The sequence below is a fragment of the Ascaphus truei genome, chromosome 4 (genome assembly GCF_040206685.1).
Source record: "Ascaphus truei isolate aAscTru1 chromosome 4, aAscTru1.hap1, whole genome shotgun sequence".
Taxonomy (NCBI): domain Eukaryota; kingdom Metazoa; phylum Chordata; class Amphibia; order Anura; family Ascaphidae; genus Ascaphus; species Ascaphus truei.
This window is the reverse complement of record NC_134486.1, coordinates 94,959,956-94,983,836: the sequence shown is the minus strand read 5'-3', so window position 1 is coordinate 94,983,836 and position 23,881 is coordinate 94,959,956. Positions and strand designations below refer to the sequence as shown.

The following is a 23,881-nucleotide window of genomic DNA, read 5'->3' as shown; positions in this document are numbered from 1 at the left end:
ACTCCCCCTCTCACCCACCCACCCTCTCCCGCCCACCCACCCACCCACTCACCCTCCCACTCACCCTCTCCCGCCCACTCACCCTCTCCCACCCACCCACCCACTCACCCACCCACTCTCTCCCGCCCACCCTCTCCCTCACTCATTTATATCTGGCTTTTTTTATTAGATTAGTAAGGAACTATGTACAGTAACAAGGACAAGTTGAAGTAAAGTATAAATGTAATACAATAAATAAACGGTTATGTCAAAAACAAATGTTATTAGTTCTTACTAGGAATTTTATTCCATTTCTTTTTTTAAAAGGTGGGACTGGGGCGAGTAGATTTTTGGGTGATTTGTCTAGATAGAGGTGTGTGTGTGTGTGTGTGTACACTGGAAGTCAGAATACTTCTGTCAGACCGCTTGTGTGTGTGTGTGTGTGTGTGTGTGTACACACACACACACACACACACACACAAGCGGTCTGACAGAAGTATTCTCTGACTTCCAGTGTCTGCCGCTGCTACAGCGTAACTCCTCCCTACCGCCCTCCTGTCCCGCTCCTGTCCCATTCACATGGTCCTCTTCTCCCTTCCGCCACCACTGCTGTCCTCTGCCGCTGCCGAGCTTTGCTGCAGGATGCCGTCCTTCTCTCTCTCCGCCGCCGGCTGCTGTCCTCTGCCGCTGCCGAGCTTCGCTGCAGGATGCCGTCCTTCTCTCCCTCCGCCGCCGGCTACTGTCCTCTGCCGCTGTCGAGCTTCGCTGCAGGATGCCGTCCTTCTCTCCCTCCGCTGCCGGCTGCTGACCTTCGCTATATATCCATACATACATATACATATATACATACAGTATATATAAAAAAATATATATATATGTTCTTCAGTATTTATTGATACCTTTTTTTTATTTGGACCAACAATTTGTGTCATGGGACAAGCTTTCAAGAGTTTTCCTCTTCCTCAGGTCAAGCAATACCATAAATATATACGCACATAAACATGCGCACACAGTGTATATGTTTGCGTGTGCGCATGTTTATGTGTGCGCATGTTTGTGTGCGTGTGCATATGTGTGCGTGTGCGCATGTATATGTGCGTGTACGCATGTATACGTGTGTGCATGTTTGTGTGTGTATATATGTGCGTTTGCGCATGTTTATGTGCGCATGTATACGTGTGTGCATGTTTATGTGTACGTGTGTGCATGTTTATGTGTGCGTGTGCGCATGTTTGTGTGCGTGTGCGTGAGCGCATGTATGTGTATGTGTGCGTGTGCGCATGTATACGTGTGTGCATGTATGTGTGCGTGTGCACGTGTATGTGTGCGCGTGCGCATGTATATGCGTGCGTGTGCATATATATCTATATCATACAAACACTCACAAAGGGGGTAAGCGCGGCCCTCCTACCCCAGCCGCCAAAGCTCCCTTACCCCCTCGCCGCTCCCTCCCCCCCCCGCCCGCTCCCTTACCCCCCCGCCTGCTCCCTTTTCCCCCCCCCCCGCCCGCTCCCTTACCCCCCCGGCCGCCAACTCCCCAGCCGCTGGGGGGCCAAGCAGCCTCGGATCTGCGCCAGTCCCACTCTCCACCACCTCTCACTCCCGTTGTGTGTGTGTGTGTGTGTGTAGGGACATTTTACTCCTGCCAACAATTTGTGCCTCACTTTCACCCCACCCTACCCCTGCCCTTCACCCCCCCTACCCCTGCCCTTCACCACCCTCTACCCCTGCCCTTCACCCCCCCTACTACCCCTGCTCTTCACCCCCCCTAACCCTGACCTTCACCCACCCCTACCCTTCACCCACCCCTACCCCTGCCCTTCACCCCCCCTACCCCTGCCCTTCACCCCCCCTACCCCTGCCCTTCACCCCCCCCACGCCTGCCCTTTGACTGACGCACGCACACACCCTGACTGACGCACTCACACACCCTGACTGACGCACGCACACACCCTGACTGACGCACGCACACACCCTGACTGACGCACGCACACACCCTGAGTGACGCACGCACAGACCCTGACTGACGCACGCACAGACCCTGACTGACGCACGCACACACCCTGACTGACGCACGCACACACACCCTGACTGGCGTACGCACACAAACCCTGACTGGCGCACGCAAACAAACCCTGACTGGCGCACGCACACAAACCCTGACAGCCGCACGCACACACCCTGACTGACGCACGCACACACCCTGACTGACGCACGCACACACCCTGACTGACGCACGCACACACCCTGACTGACGCACGCACACACACTGACGCACACACACACTGACTGACTGAGGCACACACACACGCACACACTGACTGTGTGTGTGTGTGCGTCAGTCAGTCTGTGTGTGTGTTTGTGTTTCTGCGTCAGACTCACTGACGCGCGCGCACACACACTGACTGACTGACGCACACACAATGACTGACGCACACACACTGCATGAAGCTGTAAAGGAGGGAGGGGGGGAACTGGATTGATGTGAATGGGGGACAAACAGAGAGAGGGGGAGGGGTGAGGAGAGAGAGAGGAGCGGGAACATTACATCCCGGGCAACGCCGGGTCTCTCAGCTAGTATAAAATAAACGTAAAGAGAGGGTGCATACCATTCAATGATGGATACAAAAAAAGGAACAACAGGACAGTCACTCTTATACTCCCAGAAAGTGAATATATATATCATTTACGTGAATCACTATCCGTATTTGAAGTGTGTGTGTATATAAATATATATATACATACAAATGAGCATACAGTAATATTTCCATTTGCTATTTGCCTTGCTATGGAGGGTTTTTGTCACTTTTTTACTCACATAACTTCACATATACATACATATATAATATATAATATATATAATATATATAATATATATAATATATATATATATATATGCAGTGGAAGTGTATTGTGTGTATTTACCTACACACTCACTCCACATTTCAGTAACATACATATACATCTAAATAATATTCACATATACACGTTTGCTATAAATGGAATTATTACAATTTTTACATTATATACACGTGCAATGAATGGAATAAACACTGTAATAAGTTTGAAATCGCCTATCCGAGCTGCTATGCATGGCTGATCCCTTTTCTCCAGCTTCCTTGAATGTACTACTGTATGAGGAAGATCATGTGACCAGATGCTAGTGCACGTTTAGAGAGAGGGAGGGCAGTGCTGACAAAGGGGTGTGCCTGGGTTTGTGACAGGCCATGAAGGGGCAGTGCCTTAGCAAATGCTTGTTAAAATAGAATACAAGAAAATTGGTCTTTCAAAGTTGTTTTTTTAAAAACCGAAAATGCTAAAAGTATTTTTTCTTACTACAGAACTGATTTATTAAAAAAAACACACATGCAGGATATAGACTGAACTGCAGCTTTAATAATGTAACGTAACTGAGGATTTTTAATTCCAGCATATGACCAGCATATATATTGCATTCTGTATCCCTTCAATATACAAAATCTTTAATGGATGCAACACACTATGTGCCATATTTACTAAGCAGCGGTGCTAAGCAATTAGGCATCTTTCAGTCTACAGTATTCAAGAGAATGGGCCACAAGGTGCGTTATGGCTTAGTAAATACATTAGTAAATAAGTCCCTGAATCTGTTATGTATCCATAATTCATGACAAAACTGATTTTAATTCTATTTTAAAAAGATTATTTTTTCTTCTTAATTTGAGAGCTATATTATTGTACCAGGTTGTGTCAATGTTGATTTCCCTTGGTTCAAAGTACCGTAATTCATCACATAATGCATTTCAAATCCGAAACTAAAGGCTACTTGACCACAATACATTTATAATGTAAATTAAAGTGCTAAGACCTCCCAAAATTGCACAGTCTCACATAACACATTCACACAAGCACATTTACCGTATGCTTATTCTCAAGGGATAAGACAAGAGTCTTATTCATTAAGGTCCAAAGGGTTGATTGCACAGCAATCGTGTGAGGATTCTGCATGGTGCTCTGGTCCTGTTTATTTCTGAAGCTTGCTGTTAAGGCCATTTTGGTTTCTGGCAACCTCCTATTTAAGGTTTTATTTTCTTCAGGAAGTTGCTGAGCGAAGTTCCTGTTTCTGTCACAGTCTTAGCTATTGTTACTGCGTATATCTTGCCCTCTTGCCTGTGGATTCCATGTTGTTGACAGCAACAGGCCTTTGACCCCGACTCTGCAGCCGTCTGCCTGCCTTGACTGCCTGTGACCCTGACTCTGCACTTTTGCTGCCTACCACGACCTCATCCTGTGACCCCGGCTCTGCACCTTTGTTGCCTGCCTTGACCTCAGCCTGTGACCCTGGCTCTGCACCTTTGCTGCCTGCCTTGACTTCAGCCTTTGACCCCGGCTCTGCACCTTTGCTGTCTGCCTTGATCTCAACCTGTGACCCCGGCTCTGCACCTTTGCTGCATGCCTTGACCTCAGCCTGTGACGGTGGCTCTGCACCTTTGCCGCCTGCCTTGACCTCAGCCTGTGACGCTGGCTCTGCACCTTTGCCGCCTGCCTAGATTCTCTGCCTGCAATTCGACTACATTTACTCTAACAGGACTCTGTCCCTTGGCTCTGGTCGGTGAATATACAGTATACCACTACCTTAGCCCTGCAGGTCTGCTTCGTGATCTGAGACGAGCACCGTTATACATCGTCTGTCAACCTCCATTGACTTGAACAGCAGTTTTTGGTCGATTGCAGTGTGATTGGCCACTTCAAATACATTTAAAAAGGCCATAACAGTCACACAATTTAGTCCGGTATTTTTACTAGTGAATATGAGAATAAATGCCCACTTTTGTTTATGCCTTGTATTCATTTTTTACTTTCTGCCCATATTTTACAGGATTTATGTATATGTACACTATTAAGCCTACTTTTAAGGACCTGACCATAGCTGGTAAAATCTCAGGCAGGTGCTTCCCTTTCCTGTCAGAATGTTGGGATTCAACAAAGAAGGTGACCAGATGTAGAGCCATTTGGAATCAGTTTCAGGATTTCAATCTTTTCAGTTCTATAGTGCTGTGTCTAATCAGTTTTAGTGTTGTTTCAGCATTTTTACTGCTATTTTGCTAACTAATGTGTATTTAAGCCATTTTTACAATGAATAACACTTTTTTGTAATACTGTACCTTAACATTTTCTCCCACTGTGTGTGTTTTTTTTTGTGGGTTTTATATTGCTCTGTTTTATTAAGAATTTAGGCAACTCAAGACCATTTTTTTTACAGGAGTGGTTTCAAGCTCTTAAAAACGGTTGACTAGGAATATTACTTTCTTTTGGTCACTATTAATGTAGTGTACACCACATTTTGGGTTTGAGGCATATACATAATTTTATGACTAAATCTATTAGTTTATCACACCTTTGTAGAATAATGATAGTCTTTTGGCTGACATGACTTTTTATCTCAAATCACATGGGGTGGCTATTGGTATAAAAAAAAAATCCCATTCTACACCAACCTTTTTAGGGTTGGTGTAGAAGCCCATGTATAACTCATGTGTTTAAAATCTGGAATCCTTTCCCTTTTTAAAAGATATACAAATTATTTGTTATTTATATAAAATGATGATTCATTTTCTTAATATAACTGATGGGAATATGTGATTTACCTATGAACTGTACCTTCATCTTTTGCCCTTTCCAGGTGTTACTCTTGAAACTGTGTTTTTTTTTTTTTTTTTTTTACGGGAAACCAAATACAGGGCAAAACTTTTTTAGGGAGTAAAAGCTGTCACCTTTTAAAATTAATTAATTAAAAAATGTAAAAAAAAAAAAAAAAAAGGCACCTGGACTATTTCTAAGCTAGTCTGAGAAATAGTTTTAATGATTTTTCTATTATTCTGCTAATATTATAAATACAATTTCTTAGCCCTGCACACACTGTAGATACTGATAAAAAGGAACCATCAATGGGACAGATTATAACCACGCTTATGGAATAAATATGCCAATATAGGTTTAGTGGTCACATGCATGTTTATCACATTGGAATGCTACAGTAGCTGCTTTGACTAAACAACATTTTCTTTATGAACTGTATACTTTTTAATGGTAAGAGATATGGGGATAGTGGCACACTGCTATTTATAAAGAGTTAATAAATGATTCCTTCACTGGTGCTCACCCTCCGTCGACCCCGGTGTCTCAAAGCTGGATCCAGAATAATGTGAATACTTTGTAATGGAAGAAGCACACAGGAAAGGATGGAAGAAGCAAGGCACTATGGATTTTTATACTGCTAAATTATTGCCAATAGATCCGACGTGACGTTTCGGCCTCACACGGCCTTTCTCAAGAGTATATCCTTGAGAAAGGCCACGTGAGGCCGAAACGTCATGTCGGACCTTTTGGCAATAAATTTTCAGTATAAAAATCCATTGTGCCTTGCTTATTCCTTCCTTTTCAGTTACTATTGGACAGAGAATCCTGAACCAGGAGCACCGGTATATGTATTTATATTTTTCATTATCATACAGTAGGTGTGCAGCAGTTCCCTTATTTTATGGAAGCACACAGGAGCCTGGTATGTACTGTAAGCAAACTTACTTTGTATTTATAACATCAGCAGAGCAGGTACAACACGTAACATTTCAGGACCAGGTGTATGGTTTGAGGAAAGGACAATTTGGTCCAGAAACATTACGTGTTGTACCTGCTCTGTTGATGCTATAAATACTGATTAAGTTTGTTTACATACCAGGCTTCCTCCATTACAAAGTAATCACTGTATACTTTTTCATATTAGCAAGGTCATTTCTTTTATTATTAATAAATTGTACGTGCACGCATAGACTAGGTTTTTGATATATAAATGAGTTTTGCCTTTGGGATAACTGTGATTAATAATGAAGAACATTGTTTGCATCTATATGTAATGGTGTTCCCCGCCCCCCCCCATCTCACATTGGCCCCTTAAGTGACGAAACTGCCCCATGTTACATGTAATGTAGTGTGGTGCACCTGCTGGCTTACAGAACTCCTGAGTCTTCCGCGGTGATATGGGGAAATACATCAGGACTGGCTCATGAACTAATGCTGAGAACTACTCACTTCTAGTACAGCGCCTCCATCTCTTCCAGGTCCCCATAAAGCAGGGAGGAGTCTCTGGAAGAGAACATCTGGGTGCAGCTTCTCCCTGAATGACTCCACTCTCAGGCAAGAAGGTTCTTTCATGTTGGATATTCTTTATTAACATCTTTAGTGGCAGACTGCCCATCATTGCGGCCGGTCTCTAGCCGCTCATCATAAAGGTTGCCACCTCAAGGAAGTCCATGGACACCACTCCTAGTCAGGGCCCTAGAAGCTGTCCTTGCTCTTCCCTTACTCTCTAATAGAGTAAGGGGAATAGTCTGCCCACCTCTCCCCTAGGGGAGGGCCACAATCCTTGCCAGAGCCCTGGCAGTGTGGTGGGTCAGACAGTCTCATTCAAGTGGGATGAGACACTCACACACCTAAATTCAGGAAGTGTTGCATACTATATAGCTCCAGTAGGCACCACCCCTGTGTCACTGTAATTGGACACAGAGCATGATGTCACTTCCTTCACTACACAATACACATCACAGGGGATGAGGGCAAACCTCATGATTACTCCTGGCAAACCTTCCCTTTTAATAGGGATTATTGCACAGGAGGAGAGAGGCATGTAACCCCAAAATTACACAGGGCTACAATCTCCCTCTGGTGGATCCAATATCATCAATACAAAAATGCATTGGCACACACCATACATAATTCAACATAATGCCTAATCATCATAACCGCATTACTGTATTCAGAACCATCATATTACTACAGATAGGGTACTACTAGGATTACTCCGTAGGAGAATCCAAACTTCAATAGTAATGTCTGGGGTCAGGCTTCTTTACCGCTCGCCCTTTGTGATCAATAATTGTAATACTGTATGATCTAGGTGGCCCATTTTCTTGTCTATACTCCATCTTATGCATGTAAATGTTGCACCCGACACTCCAAACCCTCATCAGATAACATATCCTAGCCTCTGTTCTGTGTTCAGAGTAACTAGACTTTGATTTAAGGTAGTCCTCCACTGCTTCCCTTAGCCAGGTACCCCGATTGTCCTCTATCTCCTGCATTAGAGGCTCGGGAACATAAGGATACTCCAATCCATGAGATTGTTTATATCTCGCTACTATGGCCCTCTCAGCCCTGCTTATCCTCACCAGCCTCTTATTCCCTGCTTTGCCTGGCAGTGCCCATGACAGGGGTTCTTCAGGGGCAATGAGATCATATAGTATAGAGGACCCCTTTGGGATGACTATTCCCTTCTGAATTTCATCCCACCTCCTTACTAACTCCTCGTGGCTTTCTTCAGCCGAGTATTAACCCACATCCCACCAGTGATCAACTACATCTCCTCGCATTAAGATAAATCTGGTGCGGTCCAACCACTCAGAATACCCCTCATACAACGCAGCCCACCACTTGGTGCTATGCTCCGACGACTGCTTCTTTACTGCTAGCTCATTCTCAGGCCCATCAGTCTTTCCACCAGAAGAGACACCGGAGCAAGTATTTGAACGGGTGTCAGTCCCATAACGTTTTGGCCTTCCCCTTACAATATGGGTATAATTTGTGGGATTCATTTTCGGGGGTGTCACAGCAGGTACTACTTCCCTCCCCGACCCCTCATCAGATGTAAAACAGTCCCCCCAGTCCATAGCTGACCCAGGCCGTTCCTCCGACGTGTCCCGTGACTCCCCAGTCCACCCTTGGCTCGAGCGGGACCCCGAGGGAGACGTGACAGGGGCAGGGATAGGGGCAGTGACCTTGGGCAGAGGGAAGGGAGAAGTGTTCTTACGTTGCGGCAGCGTAATTAACAACTTGGCTATGCAACGACCCGTTGTGACTTTGGGCAGAGCAGGCTCACCACTCTTCTTGTTGCCCCGATTTTTCACCGCTTGCTGATAACTGTCCATTTCTTCCTGGGACAGACTGGTACTGATCAGCTGTGATGATGGATGCTTCCGGTTGGCTCCGCTGTTGCTACCGGAAGTGACGTCATCATTATCTCGTGAGGGCGCGCCATCTTGGGTGGGGTCCCCCACCTGAACTTCCTCCTCCATCTCAACGTCCAGTGCCGGATATTCGACGTCGCCCTTCAGCTCCACTTGGGCCTTGGTCGGGCCTTTCTCTTCGGCCGCCTCCATCGGAGCCTGTGGAATGTAAGAGGGTATCTCACCACTCTGCTGGCTTGCGATGGGATCCTCTTCCGCTGACACGCTGGGAGTCGCAATTGCCGTGGGATTCTTCCGCTGCTTCGGTCGCACCAGCGCGTGCTGTCGGGGAATTTCTATACTCAACAGCTCGAGGTCACTGGTAAGTAACTCTTCCTTCTTTTCAGCACCGCTGTAGTGGCCCGCCGGTAGGCAAATCACCACTGATGCACGGCTTACGTTCTCATCATCTGACGAAGCGGATGCTGAGGATGGTAAGGGTACCTCTGCAGGGGACCGACAGCGAGGTTCCTGGTTCTCGCTGCGGTTGCAGGCCTCAGCGCTATCCTTCTTGGGCACCATCATTAGTAGTGATCCCCATTCTCCGGGATCGACCTCCTCTTTCTTGATTTTTGGCAAGGCCCCAGCCGTCAGCATGGCAGTATCTCCTCCCGCCTCCGCGTGCCCAGGCACGAACAGCTCCACGGCCCACAAGTAGTGGATGCCGCATTGAGGGCATATCACGTCGTACTGGCTTCTACGCCCGGTAGTCTACACTGGATACATAGACACCTTAGAATCTCTCGATCACCCGTCTTCACTACCAGGAAGCCTCCTGGAAGTTGATAGGGGTGTATGTCAAAGTACGCCATGGCACAGCTATTAGTTGCACCGGTTAAGGGAGACACACGGCACAACAGTCTCTCTTGCTCACCAGCTCTTCGCAACTGAGGGAGAGCAAGCGCACATCCGGCTCCTTCCTCAGTCAGTTCAGACTTCCATTGGCAGATGCAGGGACCCCTCCCTCTGGTGGAGATTAGAGGAGGGTCCCACAGCTTCGCGTCATAACCCAGAATCGGCTCTGAGCCTTTCACATCCCAGGAGGGCGCGGCCATGGCTTTCGCGCCACTTCCCCGATCAGGGTGGGGTTCTCTTTTTTGCGCCACTCCCAGCCAGGTTTCTGTAAAATCATTTTCTGCACACAGCCCACGCGGTCTCCCAGGGAAGCGGGAGCCGCCATTTTGGATCGCTCTGCAATCCCGACTAATAGCAGTTGTAACTTGAATAGTAATCACCTTCTAGCAATCAGATACTCCATCCGCCTTCTCATACATAATTGCAATGTCCTCACAGCTATCCTCCTGGGTTGCACCCCGGGAATTCAGGCAGGACAATAAAGGTGCGGCCACGGCTTGCTAGCCACTCCACAGCCTACTCAGTATAGACGTCTTCTCACAAGGTTCCTACACTGTCCACACATCACGTGGCTTCCCATCTCTGGCGCAAACCACCATTTTAGGCTCTCCGCACCGCGTGGGAGCTTATCACTTATAGTCGCCATCTTTACTTTTTCTCTGCAATCGCACATGGTGCTCCTCTGATGTCAGTGCATATGTACATGTATCGCAAGTGTGTCTTACTCAGTTGTGTTGCACTACCTCAGGCTAGGCTAAACTTTTTCTGTGTATGCTGTGTATGCGGTATCAGTCCAGTATACGTGCTCTGTGGTTAGTAGTCTGGTTACTGGCTAGAAGTACTCTGCGCTTCTCCATGCAGTACTTAGGGCATCACCTACTGTTGGCCTCACCTAGCGCAGACCCTCTCAGGAGTTCCTGACCCACGTTAACCAGGCTACCCCTTCAGGCATCCTACGACTAGCTGCCTCATTGTGACTAGAACAGCAATAGCCCTGTATCCAGATCTACTTCACACCATACAGGGGCATCTAGGGTGTGCTTTGCGAGCAGACATTCTACCCCTGACTACCCCTAGGCTCCCTTCCACTCCGCAGCACTTTCCTGGTAGCATACATGCTCCTTTCCTCAGTTTGCCTAGCTAAAGCCTGTCCTGATGCATCTCAGCAGCGCCTCCAAAAATGTAACGGTGTTTCCCCCCCCCCCCAATCTCACATTTGCCCCTTAAGTGAGGAAACTGCCCCATGTTACATGTAATGTAGTGTGGTGCACCTGTTGGCTTACAGAACTCCTGAGTCTTCCGCGGTGATATGGGGAAATACATCAGGACTGGCTCATGAGGTAATGCTGAGAACTACTCACTTCTGGTACAGTGCCTCCATCTCTTCCAGGTCCCCACAACCGCAGGGAGGAGTCTCTGGAAGAGAACCTCTGGGTGCAGCTTCTCCCTGAATTACTCCACTCTCAGGCAAGAAGGTTCTTTCATGTTGTACATTCTTTATTAACATCTTTAGTGGCAGACTGCCCATCATTGCGGCCGGTCTCTAGCCGCTCATCATAAAGGTTGCCCACCTCAAGGAAGTCCCTGGACACTACTCCTAGTCAGGGCCCTAGAAGCTGTCCTTGCTCTTCCCTTACTCTCTAATAGAGTAAGGGGAATAGTTTGCCCACCTCTCCCCTAAGGGAGGGCCACAATCCTTGCCAGAGCCCTGGCAGTGTGGTGGGTCAGACAGTCTCATTCAAGTGGGATGAGACACTCACACACCTAAATTCAGGAAGTGTTGCATACTATATAGCTCCAGTAGGCACCACCCCTGTGTCACTGTAATTGGACACAGAGCATGATGTCACTTCCTTCACTACACAATACACATCACAGGGGATGAGGGCAAACCTCATGATTACTCCTGGCAAACCTTCCCTTTTAATAGGGATTATTGCACAGGAGGAGAGAGGCATGTAACCCCAAAATTACACAGGGCTACATATATATATATATATATATATATATATATATATATATATATATATATATATATATATATATATATATATAACACTGCTTTTAACGTTCTGTTTTTATGTTGATAATTTAACGTTCTGTTTTTATGTTGATAATTTAACGTTCTGTTTTTATGTTGATAATTTAACGTTCTGTTTTTACTGTGTCTTTAAGGAGGAGCTACAGGTATTTTCATTTATGCATAAGCAGTTACAAAGTTGTCCTTGATGAAGCATTAAGGGAGGTGCTTTGTTGATATGGGTCCACACTCACTGCTTATACAGTATGTGTACAGTATCAGGCTCATAAATATTGTCTACTTTCCTGAACAATGAGTAGCAGCCCCTTTCCTATTGTTTTTAGGAACTGCACGTATTTTGGTTTTTATTTTTTTTATTTGCTATTAGGGAATAGTAACCAAGTAATATGTCATCATTTGAAAGATGAATGCATTTTTAAAAGGCTTAATTGCTTTTTGAGTAGAAACATATTTTTCATGTACAGATCCATAACATTTGGAAACGCATGTGTCCTATACATATGCAGTCCCGAAGTCATAGAAAAATGTATCATGCAGATGGATAGAAAGAGTCGCCTTGTGTCAGGAGAGCTATGACATCTGAACTTCATAGATTGGTTATACGACATTCACATTGATTTAATTTCTTTCATTTACTGCTTGCTGGCAATATCCAGTGCAAAGTTAACTCTGATATATGTAGAACACTGGAGACACCCAAAATCAAACCCACATGCACAGTAATACTCATGTGAGATTATTATTATTGCATTTTGCAAACTTTATTGGTTTAGTGCAGAATGACACAAAAGGCAACTGCCCTAGTCTCTTTACATTTAGTCTTAACACTGTTTATTCATATAGTAACTTTATTATATGCTAATATATTGGGGCATCAATCAAATTAGCGACTCTGCAGTGTTATCTTAAGAGATAGATGAGATCATTCTAATATGTTCTTTTCCATACACTTGGCCATTATGAATACAAAAGGTTAATCCTATCAAAATAATTTTATTTAGTGAAATAAACTTAATTCTAGGCATTCTAATCTTTATAGCTGATGGGTACAATTACATTGAGATTAGTTTACTTTGTATATGATATGCAAAAAAGTACTTTGTTCAAAACTTTACGAGAGGTCAAAACAATACAGGTTGGGTCTTCAGAGATGCACCTGTAATAATGATTTACCTCCATTTATCTGTCTGTATGTTTGCCTTTTAAACATTCTAATTTCCATACCATTTGTAAATTTCAGTAAGATACAACATGCACTGTTTTTTTTTTAAGCACAAGCTAATGTCTTAGCACAAAATCCAATGCAAGGAAACTACAATCTTAATAACGTCCCCCTTATCTTTATGGTTATTTTGATTACTGTGCACTGGGAAAATGTTCAAGTTTGCATAGTGCTATTTTTTATCATATACATGAAGTAAGGGTCACCCAGCATTTGCCATGACAATGAAAAATACCAGGCATACTATTGTTATCAAAGAAAGAGCCCTCTGAAGTATTGCAAAGTTGGCGGGTAATGGGTTAACATGTTGCCCGTGACAAACACGAGCAACATGTATTTAATATTCATACAATTATCTTAGAATAAAAGCAATAAAATATACAGGATGTATAACACCAACATTATAAACAATAGCTATGGATGTCCCTACCCTTAAAAAGCTTACAATCTAAAACAGAACAAACAGCTATGTTTTACTTTGGGCAAACTGCATCATTTCACATAAAGATGTTGCAAGACTTACTGTCTCGGACACCACGGCTGATAAAGCAACAAAAAGCCGTGGCTTCGGAGGCAGTGTCTGCCGTGGTTGCGCTGCAGGGGGTCCATGCTTCTGGATCGTATAGCCCACAGTGATAATCCAGTGCCGGGACAGTCGCGGTCGCGTAGCTTGCCCCGATACCAGAGACAATAAATCCTGCTACATCTGTATAATCTGCCTCAAACACATGCAACACAAACATATAAACTCTCTGCATAACCAGCACATTAATGTACAAACTGAGTCTTTACCTTTCTCTGAAATATGTTAATATTTCCTCCTTTTCCAAATCACAAACGCAGTTTGCTTTGCAGTGATGAAGTCAGGAATGAAAAGCAACGTGTGCAGTTGTGTATGCAATTATTTTGACAATCGCAAGAAGCTGAGAGCTCAGGGAAAAGATCAATGCTCTGCTGCTCCAGGCACATACAGTGTTGAAAGGAGGTATTCATTTTAGACTAATTCTAAAGACACTCCTCTTTTTCTGTTATATTTCCACCCATTATTTAAGCATATGTGATGTGTTAACTGATCCTGCCAACTCATTTACAAACTGAATATTCCAATTAAAATATCGTAAACTACATTTTTATATTTATATATAATTTTGTATATTTGACAGACATTCAATATACCATACCGTAGCATGTAAAAGGTTTTAAAGCTCTTTGGCACAGACAATGTATCAAGAATTCTACCTTTCTATATTTACATAGATATTAACTTTAACTCTGGCTAACATATTGTATCTATTACAGCTATAGGGGCCTATTCACTAAACTTCGATAAGTTCAGTGCATTGCCGTTTGCATTTTCTTACTGCACTATAAGAAATGTGTGTCAAAACGGTATTCACTAAGAAAAATCACAATTTTTTATAGTTTGGTAAAAAAACATGCAACTTCACACTTCTTAGTTTCCCCCCCCCCCACCCCCCCTTGTGTTTGCTTATACTGCAGCCTGGAAGAACTGCACAGAGAGAGCTGCGTCTCCATGTACAGCTCTTACAGGCGATCTTGAGCTCAACCGCATTCATTTCAGCCTTGGGGATCCCCTGCTTTCCAAGTTACAGGCCCATTAGGAGGTGCCGGTATCTCCTGTGTGTTTAAATGTCCCAGTGACGTGACACAAGAGATTTAATTAATGCACGCAGATACCAGCACTCCATACTGGGGCTTGTAACTCGGGAAGCAGGGTGTCCCGAGGCTGAAATGAATGCGGTTCACCTCAGAAGACCCCCTGCTTCAATATTCTGTTATTAAAATTAACATTAAAACAGCTTCATTACCTTAGCGGCTCGCCGCTAAGGCAATGAAGGGGTTAAGCCACAGTACCTGGTTTATTGGTGGTAGAGGGGGTGGGTGAATGGGGGTACTTGGCCCAGGGTGGGTGGTCAGGCCTTCCAGGAAGGTAGCGGGTGGAGTTAATCCCTTCAATACCATAGCGGTGGTAACCGCTATGTTACTGAAGGGGTTAACCCCTCCTGCTACCCACCGGGCAGGCCTAACCTCCCACCTTAGGCCAACTACCCCCATCACCCACCCCCTCTATCTCAATAAACATTAAAATACAATAACATCATCTAGCTTCACTACCTTTTTGATGACGTCACATCTTTAAAAAAAAAAAAGAAGCTGTCACAAGGTACACCAACAATTTGGATTGGGGGTGTACCATTTGACACTCAAATGTGACATTACAGGCCTTATATAAGGTCTGTCCAGTCTCATTTGAGCTCAAGACGTCGGGGCAACAAGAAGACGTCAGGGCAACATCTCTGGCCCCTTTGGATTATAAAGAAGAGAAGAAAAGAAAGGAAAGAATTTACAGGAGATGTCTCTTCAATCAACAGAGGATCGTGGACTTCTTCGCATCAGGCTATTGATGAGCATTGCGTTGTGGGTCAAGAGATTGTGCCGGAGTAGGACAGGGTTGAATATAGCAAATGTAATAAACTCATTGATTGTATTTGATTTAATTGTGTATTTTGTTTAGGTTACCAAATGACTGCCAATGTGTTTATCTATGACCCTTTCTGGGTATATATAAGCACAGTGACAATCAATGCATTTTTTGGCAAATGTTTCTTTGTTATTTCATTGTAATGTATTGTATTTTTTGTTATGTGTTTTTTATAGGTTGCCCATTCATGTTCATAGTGGCAATCCATACCCATATTGTGGGCATGGTTTTACCACCGTCACAATCAATAGGTTTATTGCCAAATGCTTGTTTTTATTTAAATGTCATGGTTTTTTATTTTGTGGCTCTTTTGTTTTAGCTTGCCCATTCATTGCCATTGTGGCAATTAATGCCCATTTTTGGGGCATGGTTTACCATTATGACAATCTATGGGTAGAGGGGGTGGGGGTAGTTGCCCTAGGGAGGGTGGTTAGGACTCACGGGTGGGTAGCGGGGGAGGGGGGTTAACCCCCTAATTACTATAGCGGTTAATAACCGCTATGGTGATTATAGGGGTTAGAGTCCTCGTAGTTAGTTTTTTTATTGTAATGTTGCTGCCCACGGAGAACGAGAAGGACATGGAGGACGGTGATTAGGGTGGCCATCATCCTGGCAGGGGTAAGAAGAACTTTAATTTACTTAGTGTTGGCTGGCTATTATTTTATTTTGAATGGGCAAATGTGCTATTATCCAGATCTGGATAATCGGAATTTTGCCCATTATTGTACTGTATGGCTTGTATTTGTTTGTATTTGTTTTATGTATTGCACTGCAATGGTTTTTTGAATGGGGAAAAGCGCAGTTTTACTGCACCGACACACTTTATTCGAGCAAATACCCAGTATGTACCTGGCAGATACCTGGAATGCGCCGCTCCTCACCTCTGACAAGCCCCGTTGCGTTTGCCTTCCCAGCCTGGGTTCATGCCTGGCTGACGGGCGGCTGATCTGTTAAATGATAATGATTAGGATTTAATAGGCTGCAATGCTTCGCGTGTCTACCAGATGGCATAAATTCATGAATTGTAATGCAGTATATATATATATACTGTGCAGTATTGCAGCCAGCGGGAATAAAATGCTTCAATCCCTGCCTGGAAAATACCTCAATGCACTCGGGCAGAAAACAGTCACAAACCTCAATACACCCGGGTATACCCGAATTCGTGGGACTAGCCGAGCTCGAATAAAGTGTGTCGCCAGTGTAGTTGGCTGAGGCAGTGAGCGTGCAACCATCCGACAGAGGATGAAGAAAATAAAGAATTTGCGCCGCTACTGCCGCTGAAATGTGTGTATATGTGTGTATATGTGTGTGTGTGAGTGTATATACAATGTTAATAAACAATTTATTAAAGTATTTATTTATTTTGAAACTTATTTAAACACACACAAATACATACACACACACACACACATACACATACATACACATACAGTACCTCACTCGCGCACAGCATACACACAAAAAGCGTGCGGAATGTGTACGTGCGTTCGCACAGGCACGCGCGCACGCACGGTCGCACACAGTATAAAAGAGCTCTAACTGTAGGGGCTTTCTTTACCTGTAAGGCCCTTTAGTAAAAAATAAAGAACAGCAGTACACTGCCAAGGGAGCTACAGTAGGTTAAAGTGTAAAAAAAAAAATGTATTTATTGAAAAGCATTACCCAAAGGAGGTGTAGTAAACCAATTAGATAAAAGCCTTTGTTTTGATTTTCTTATTGTTTGGATGGCATTGTATATTGTTTGTAATTGTTTCTTTTAGTTTGAACATTGATTGGCATAGTGTTACATGATGCACAGATTATTTGCATCATGTACACTCTGTTTCATTCAAGTGTTTGATTGGCATTTGTTAGATATTTAATTGGCTATGGAATTTTTGATTTTGAGATGTGGTGGGTTTTACATTTGGCTAAATCAGGATTTTATTTGGAGATGTGCTGTGTTTGATATTTGGCTATGTGATGATTTGATTTTGATTTGCCATGTGATGTTTTGATTTTGATTTTGCTATGTGGTGTTTGGATTTTAAGAAGAGCAGTGTTTTATTTTGCAATGTGATGTTTTTATTTTGGCATGTTTTGGTAATCCTTAACCATTTCTTTGTATATTGGTTAATCATGCCCATATTATATATATTTATTATATATGGGCATGATGAAGGAACTGTACACATTAATGGGTGAAGGGTGGGGGTAATTGCCTGGGGAGGGTGGTTAGGCCTCGTGGGTGGGTATCGGGGCAGGGTGGGTTAATCCCTTAATTACTTTCGTGGTTATTAACTAATAATGTAATTAAGGGGTTAGGGAACATTAGAATGTATTTGCTATGTATTTTTCTGGCAAAAATACACCTGCTGTATCCTGACATCCATCATATTGCTGTGGTAAGTAAAACTGTATTTATTTACTTTATTTATGCTGGTTTATGTGATTAATAACGGGCAAATAATCTATTATCCATATCTGGATAATAGTTATTTTGCACATTACTGTACTGTATGTGTTTTGGTGGTGAGGAGCGGGGTTGATTTTATTTAAATGTAGGACATGTTTTATTTTTTATTTTACATACAGGGTTGGTACCTTAGGTCTGCGGGGACCTATGGAGACCACCTGAGGACCCCCGGATGGCCACAGGTACCACCTGTGGACCCACAGGGGACACCTGCGGGGAAGTACCAGGGGACACCTGTGGGGAAGTACCGGGAGACACCTGCGGGGACGTACTGGGGCCCCCCCCAGACCTGCAGGTACCACCTGAGGGCCCCCAGACACATGGGAACCACCCGAGGGCCTAAGACACCTATGGGGATGACCCGAGGACCCCAGACACCCACGGGCCCACCCGTGGACCCCATTGTGGCCCACAGTGACCCACGGGGACCACCTGGAGGCCCATGGCACCTAGCCTAGGCCTGGGGTATTAACCCTGTATGTAAAATAATAAATCATGTTTTTATGGGGGGGGGGGGGCACAGGGGGTGGTTGGGTTATGTATTAATGTTTATTAAATATGGTAATGTATTGTGGGGCCTGGGCAGTGGGTAGTGGGGCTGGTCTGTGTAGTGTTTTAATTATGGGTAGTGGGGGGTGAAGGGGGTATTCTCCCCAAGGGTGGGTAGGTAGGCCTCCCTGGTGGGTAGTGGGTGAGGGTGGTTAGGCCTCACATGTGGGTAGTGGGGGAGGGTGGTTAGGCCTCCCAGGTGGGTAGTGGGTGAGGGTGGGTTAACCCCTTAATTACTCTAGCAGTTAATAACCGCTAAGGTGATTAAGGGGTTAGGGGACATTATATTGTCTCTTTTTATTCTTGTGTATTTTTTGCAGCACCGGAGGGCAGGGACGGGGTGAGGATGAGGACAGCCTTCATCGTGGGTGCCTGGCAGGGGTGAGTGCAAAATGTATTTATTTTATTTCTGATGCTTCTTGTATTTGAAATAGGCAAATTAATTATTATCCATATGTGGATAATAGTAATGTTGCCCATTACTGTACTGTATGTGTTAGGGGGCGGGTGTGTGTGTGTGTGTATATTTATTTAAAAGTATTTATGTATTTTTAATTAATTATTTGGGGCACATAATTGGTACTGCAGGCAAGCGGGGATCCTTGGACACCCATGGGGACCACCCGAGGGCCACCGTCGGCCTGTAGAATAATTCCTGTGCATAAAAAAAATGTACTTTATGTTAGGGGGGTATAGGGGTTGTTGGGGGTACAGGGGGAGGGGGATGTATTTGATATAGTACTGTTTATTGAGGGTCTAGGAGGTGGGTAGTGGGGCTGTATTGTTTGTATTGTGGGTAGCGGGGGTGGGTGAAGGGGGTATTTGGCCCATGGCGGGTGTTTAGACCTTGCGAGTGGGTTACGGAGGGGTTAACCCCTTCATTACCTTAGCGGTCTTAACCGCTAAGGTAATGAAGGGGTTAACTCTACCCGCAGTGCCCTTGCAAGGCCTAAACCCCCAACAAGGGCCAAATACCCCCTTCACCCACCCCCGCTACCCACAATAAGCCTGGCATGGGTGGTTAACTCCTTCATTGCCTTAGTGGTTAGCCGCTAAGGTAATGAAGTGGGCTGTAAATGCATTTTTCCTGCATCGGATACATGCCAGGGGTCTCCGTGCTGGTATTAATGGGTATCAGCTCTGGAGACCCCTGGTATCAATCCGAGGCAAGAAAAGGGCCTGATTTTTTCTAAGCCCCCTCTCTCACCACTCCTTGCCGATTCTCCACACCTTCCTGCCAACTTTTTGAGTCGGGACGGTTTGGGGACAAAATCTCCATTTTAGAGCGACGAGCAGCGGCGAAAAGCTGATCGGGGCTACTAGAATTCAGCGAGTCTGCTATTTTTCGGCAAAAAAACCCGGCGATTTGTTCTCTTCTCGCCAGCTTCTCGCTGCTTACTGAATCTTAGCAGGCATTTTTGGTGAGAAGCTGGCGAAAAGTGCCTTTTCGCCGCTTACTGCATGATGCCCTACATGTGTACTGACTCCAAAAAGATTTAAACAATTGCATAACACTAATCTGAAGGGTAACTTGTGCTTCTCTTTTGGTAGTGGAGAGGTTCAGTAACTGACAGAGTGTATCTGTATATTTCACAAGTTACCGCAAACCTGTTAAACCTTTAAATGATGACAAGTTGGGGCAGCCTGTATGATGTGTGTGATTGTCTTTTCTGTACCCTAGAATAGTTAACACACTATAATCTTATTGTAACAGGGGAGTTATCCCTGTTCAGGTAATGTGCCTTTAATCCAGCAGTGTTGTGGTTAACTGCTGGTAGTCAATTAACAAACACCACCTGCCTGATTAGATGGCTTAGAAAAGCATGTCTTTTGAGACAGGAAGTGAGACTCCTTAGCTCACACCTGAGCTGAACTTGGAGACAAACAGTCTTGAGCCCTGCCAGAAGAAACAGCAGAGCTGCTTTCAAGACATAGGGGAAACTTCTAAACCTGAACGCTGACACACCCTGAGGAAAAGGGAGCTGAACCAGGGACAGAGAAGATTTTCCCTCCAAACCACAAGGAACAGATAAGACTTTCATTTATGAGACTTCTTATATCTGCTTAATTCATGCTATATGTTTGGGGCTGGGAGACATGCTTATCTAAGGGAGTTGTGAACTGCATAGTATTTCACTAGAAATACTCCCAAGTGAATAGAAGCTTTGTTTAACCCTTGTTTGGATGGTTTCTTGATGTTAAGGAAACAGGCGCAATAAAAGGCTTATTTAATTTCACTATAATCAGTCTCCCTTGCATACCTCTGTGAGCTTCCGCCTACACTTATCGACTGTCTCGTGGACAATATGCAGGAAACTGGTTTACACTCAAATTACCACTCTGTAAGGAATCCGCTCCTGGGTTTTGCTGAAACCTTGTCCTTACAGAACCTTGCAGCTTGTAGGAAACTTCCCCTTGAACCTGCAATCAAGAATCACCTGCTTCTGCAATTAGACTGTAGCTGGCTTCTTGCTGCCTCCTATGCAGCTCTGTCTCATTGGCTGTCTGTTCTATTTAACTCCTGCCCCGCCCACCAGGAAGTTGCTAAACATAGACTTTCTCTAGTATCTGTGTTTGCTACAGCCTGTGTTTGGCCTGCCTGGCCTTCTTGTCATTGTTCTCAGTTACTGGCAGACTCTGCCGCGCGGCCGCGGTTACACTGAAGCCTCAGTGTTTCTTGTCTTGTCTGCAGTACCTGTTCCCTGCTTCCAGTCCTGCAGAGGCCTGCATCGGTGTTCCTGTTACCTGCTGCATATTCTCCTTGCAGAGGCCTGCATCCTGTTACCTGCTGCAATCTCTTGCTTCCAGTGGCTCCACCACTCTCAGCTGTACCTGGCTAGGGGGTGCTGTTTTGTGCTGAAGCACTGGATCCCCCGTTCCTGTTCCTTTCTACGTTGGAGCACCTTCGCTCAAGCGTCCTGTTGCCGAACCCCAGCATGGATATCGTTTACCCAGCCTTCTCCTATCCTGACCCCGGCTTGTCCACGGATTATCCTGCCTTCTCCTGTCCTGACCCAGCTTTGTTTGACCATAGAATTCGCAACCCGGATCAGTCTTCATGGTCTAAGGTCGGTGTATATCTATCCCCACCTCAGCCCCGTGGTCCGGTCCAGGTTTGTGGTGAGCACGTACGTTACACACTCATTGCATATCTGTTGTATACATGCACTTATTTTATTTGATCAGCCTTTATTGCTCTATCTTTCCCTTTGTATTTGTTGGACACAGACACACACACACACACCCTCCGTACCTTCCTGGGGGGAGGAGAGAGGGGGGCTGGCTCCAGGCGACTCCAACAGAGACAGTTAAAACATCCCGTCTTCTCCAGACTGCGTGAGATCTCCCCCCTCCCCTGACTTACCAGGGGCTTCTCCTGCACTGCTGGGAGAGCCTGCTTGACACAGACACACACCACCCCCCTCCCCCTGTGACGCCGGGTTCAGGGACAGCTGGGAGAGTTATCCCAGCTCTCACCCTTCCGACGGATGTGGAACCCTTGATGGTGGCGGTTATTTTATTTTTTCTCGCGATCCTGGTTACATAGCGGTCTCATTATGTGGCCCCCCAGCACCGCGTTATAACAGGGTTCAGCTGTATTTGTTACCATGTATTTGTCATTATAACTCTGTGCCCAAGACATACTTGAAAACGAGAGGTAACTCTCTATGTATTACTTCCTGGTAAAACATTTTTATAAATAAATAATAAATAACTACATAATGGTTCTGCTTCAGCTCAAATTCATGGACAATGTAGTATTAGCTGCAATTCGGAGTATACCATTCAGTTAGTATAAAGTGATTTTTCATTGTAAGGCAGTCTGTAAGAGATATGGGCAAAGGTATATTCTCAGGGAGAAAGATTTGTGGGAAATTAAACATGGCTTTATTTAGCCTGTCACTTTAAACAGCAGTTTAAGGCAAAACATATACTGTATACAAAGAAACAAACAGCCTATCCCTGTGTAAGGGCTAACTCACTTCCCAGTCCCTATCTGCAAGACTGGGAGGGAAAGCCCCTTACCAGCCTATCACCCCAAAGTCTCAAGAGGTACCTCAAAGCAGATGGCCCTTCAGGTCAGTCTCTGGTTCTGGATAGTTGTTTGGTTTCTTGTTGTCAGCACACAGACTTCATCTCCTCTGTCAGCACAGTTGTGACTGTGCTAAGGAGTCTCTGGGTCTGTCCCCAGCAGGTTTGTTTTTACCCTCCTCTGATTATCAACGTGGAGCTGGTTAATTGACTAGCTGTAATTAACCAGCTCTCTGCTGTATTTCTCAGACCACTAAAGGCTTTTATTTAAACATGGATAAGTCCCTGTTACACAGTCCTTTACCAAATTATTATCATTTATTTATAACGTGCCAACATACAGATGTAGCAAGACTTACTGTCCTCAGGGTTGCGGACAAACTGGGGCACCAAAGTTGTTAAGTCTTGCTACCTCTGTATTCTACAGCACAGTAAAATTGGGTGTTAAGTAGAGATGGGTGAATCTGCCGAAACCCGCTTCCCGAATTTTCACTGATGTTACCCCCAAAATCCATTTTGTGGTGTAAAATCTGCAAAGGGATTTGGGCAGTTTCAATCTGCGCAGATTCGTCAACATTCGCCATTGAATACAACCCGTGGACGGATTTGTAAAATCCAATCCGTGGGTTGCTGAATTGACGGATTGGATTCTACAAATCCATCCACGGGTTGTGGTATTCGCAGAGTGTATTGGTAATAATAATTTTAAAAAATCAGTAAAACACGAATCGCCCTTTTTGATATTGATCTGTTGAAATCCGCGGGCCAAAGAACCCAGCCAATCTGCTGCGGATTCAAATTCACACACACAAAAAAAATCCCATCTCCGGTGGTAAGACATTAACAAAACAATCGTTACAGTAGGTGTTTAGACCTTTACGTAAAGGAGCTGACAATATAAATTGAAGGCACAGTGGAAATATAAGATACAGTGGGAGAAGGTGTGTTTCTAAAATGGCTGTCCATGAAGGATCCACTTAACTTAGTGACAGATCATTGAGGATAACGAATGATGCAGAGACGTCCTGGAGAACTAAGTGTTCAGTTCATATCTGAATGTATGAAGGGCAGGGCACGTAATCGTGTCAGAAACAAACAGACGGAAGTGACGTTTAAGAGGTCACAGGGGACACTAAGGCTGGTGTCGACTGCTGTGAAATCGTAGTCCCTGCATTTCTTTTACAGATTGTATTCTGGTACATGC

At 44.7% G+C, this 23,881-nt stretch overlaps 1 protein-coding gene across 1 annotated transcript in view; it reads right to left on the bottom strand.

The window, feature by feature from the left end:
- EFEMP1 (EGF containing fibulin extracellular matrix protein 1) overlaps nucleotides 1-14,118 on the bottom strand; it is a 104,331-nt gene extending 90,213 nt beyond the window's left edge. Inside the window, exon 1 of the mRNA XM_075596218.1 lies at nucleotides 13,928-14,118. The gene's annotated coding sequence lies outside the window, so the exon portion shown is untranslated. The remainder of the gene's footprint in view (nucleotides 1-13,927) is intronic.
- Between the last annotated feature and the right edge of the window lie 9,763 nt (nucleotides 14,119-23,881).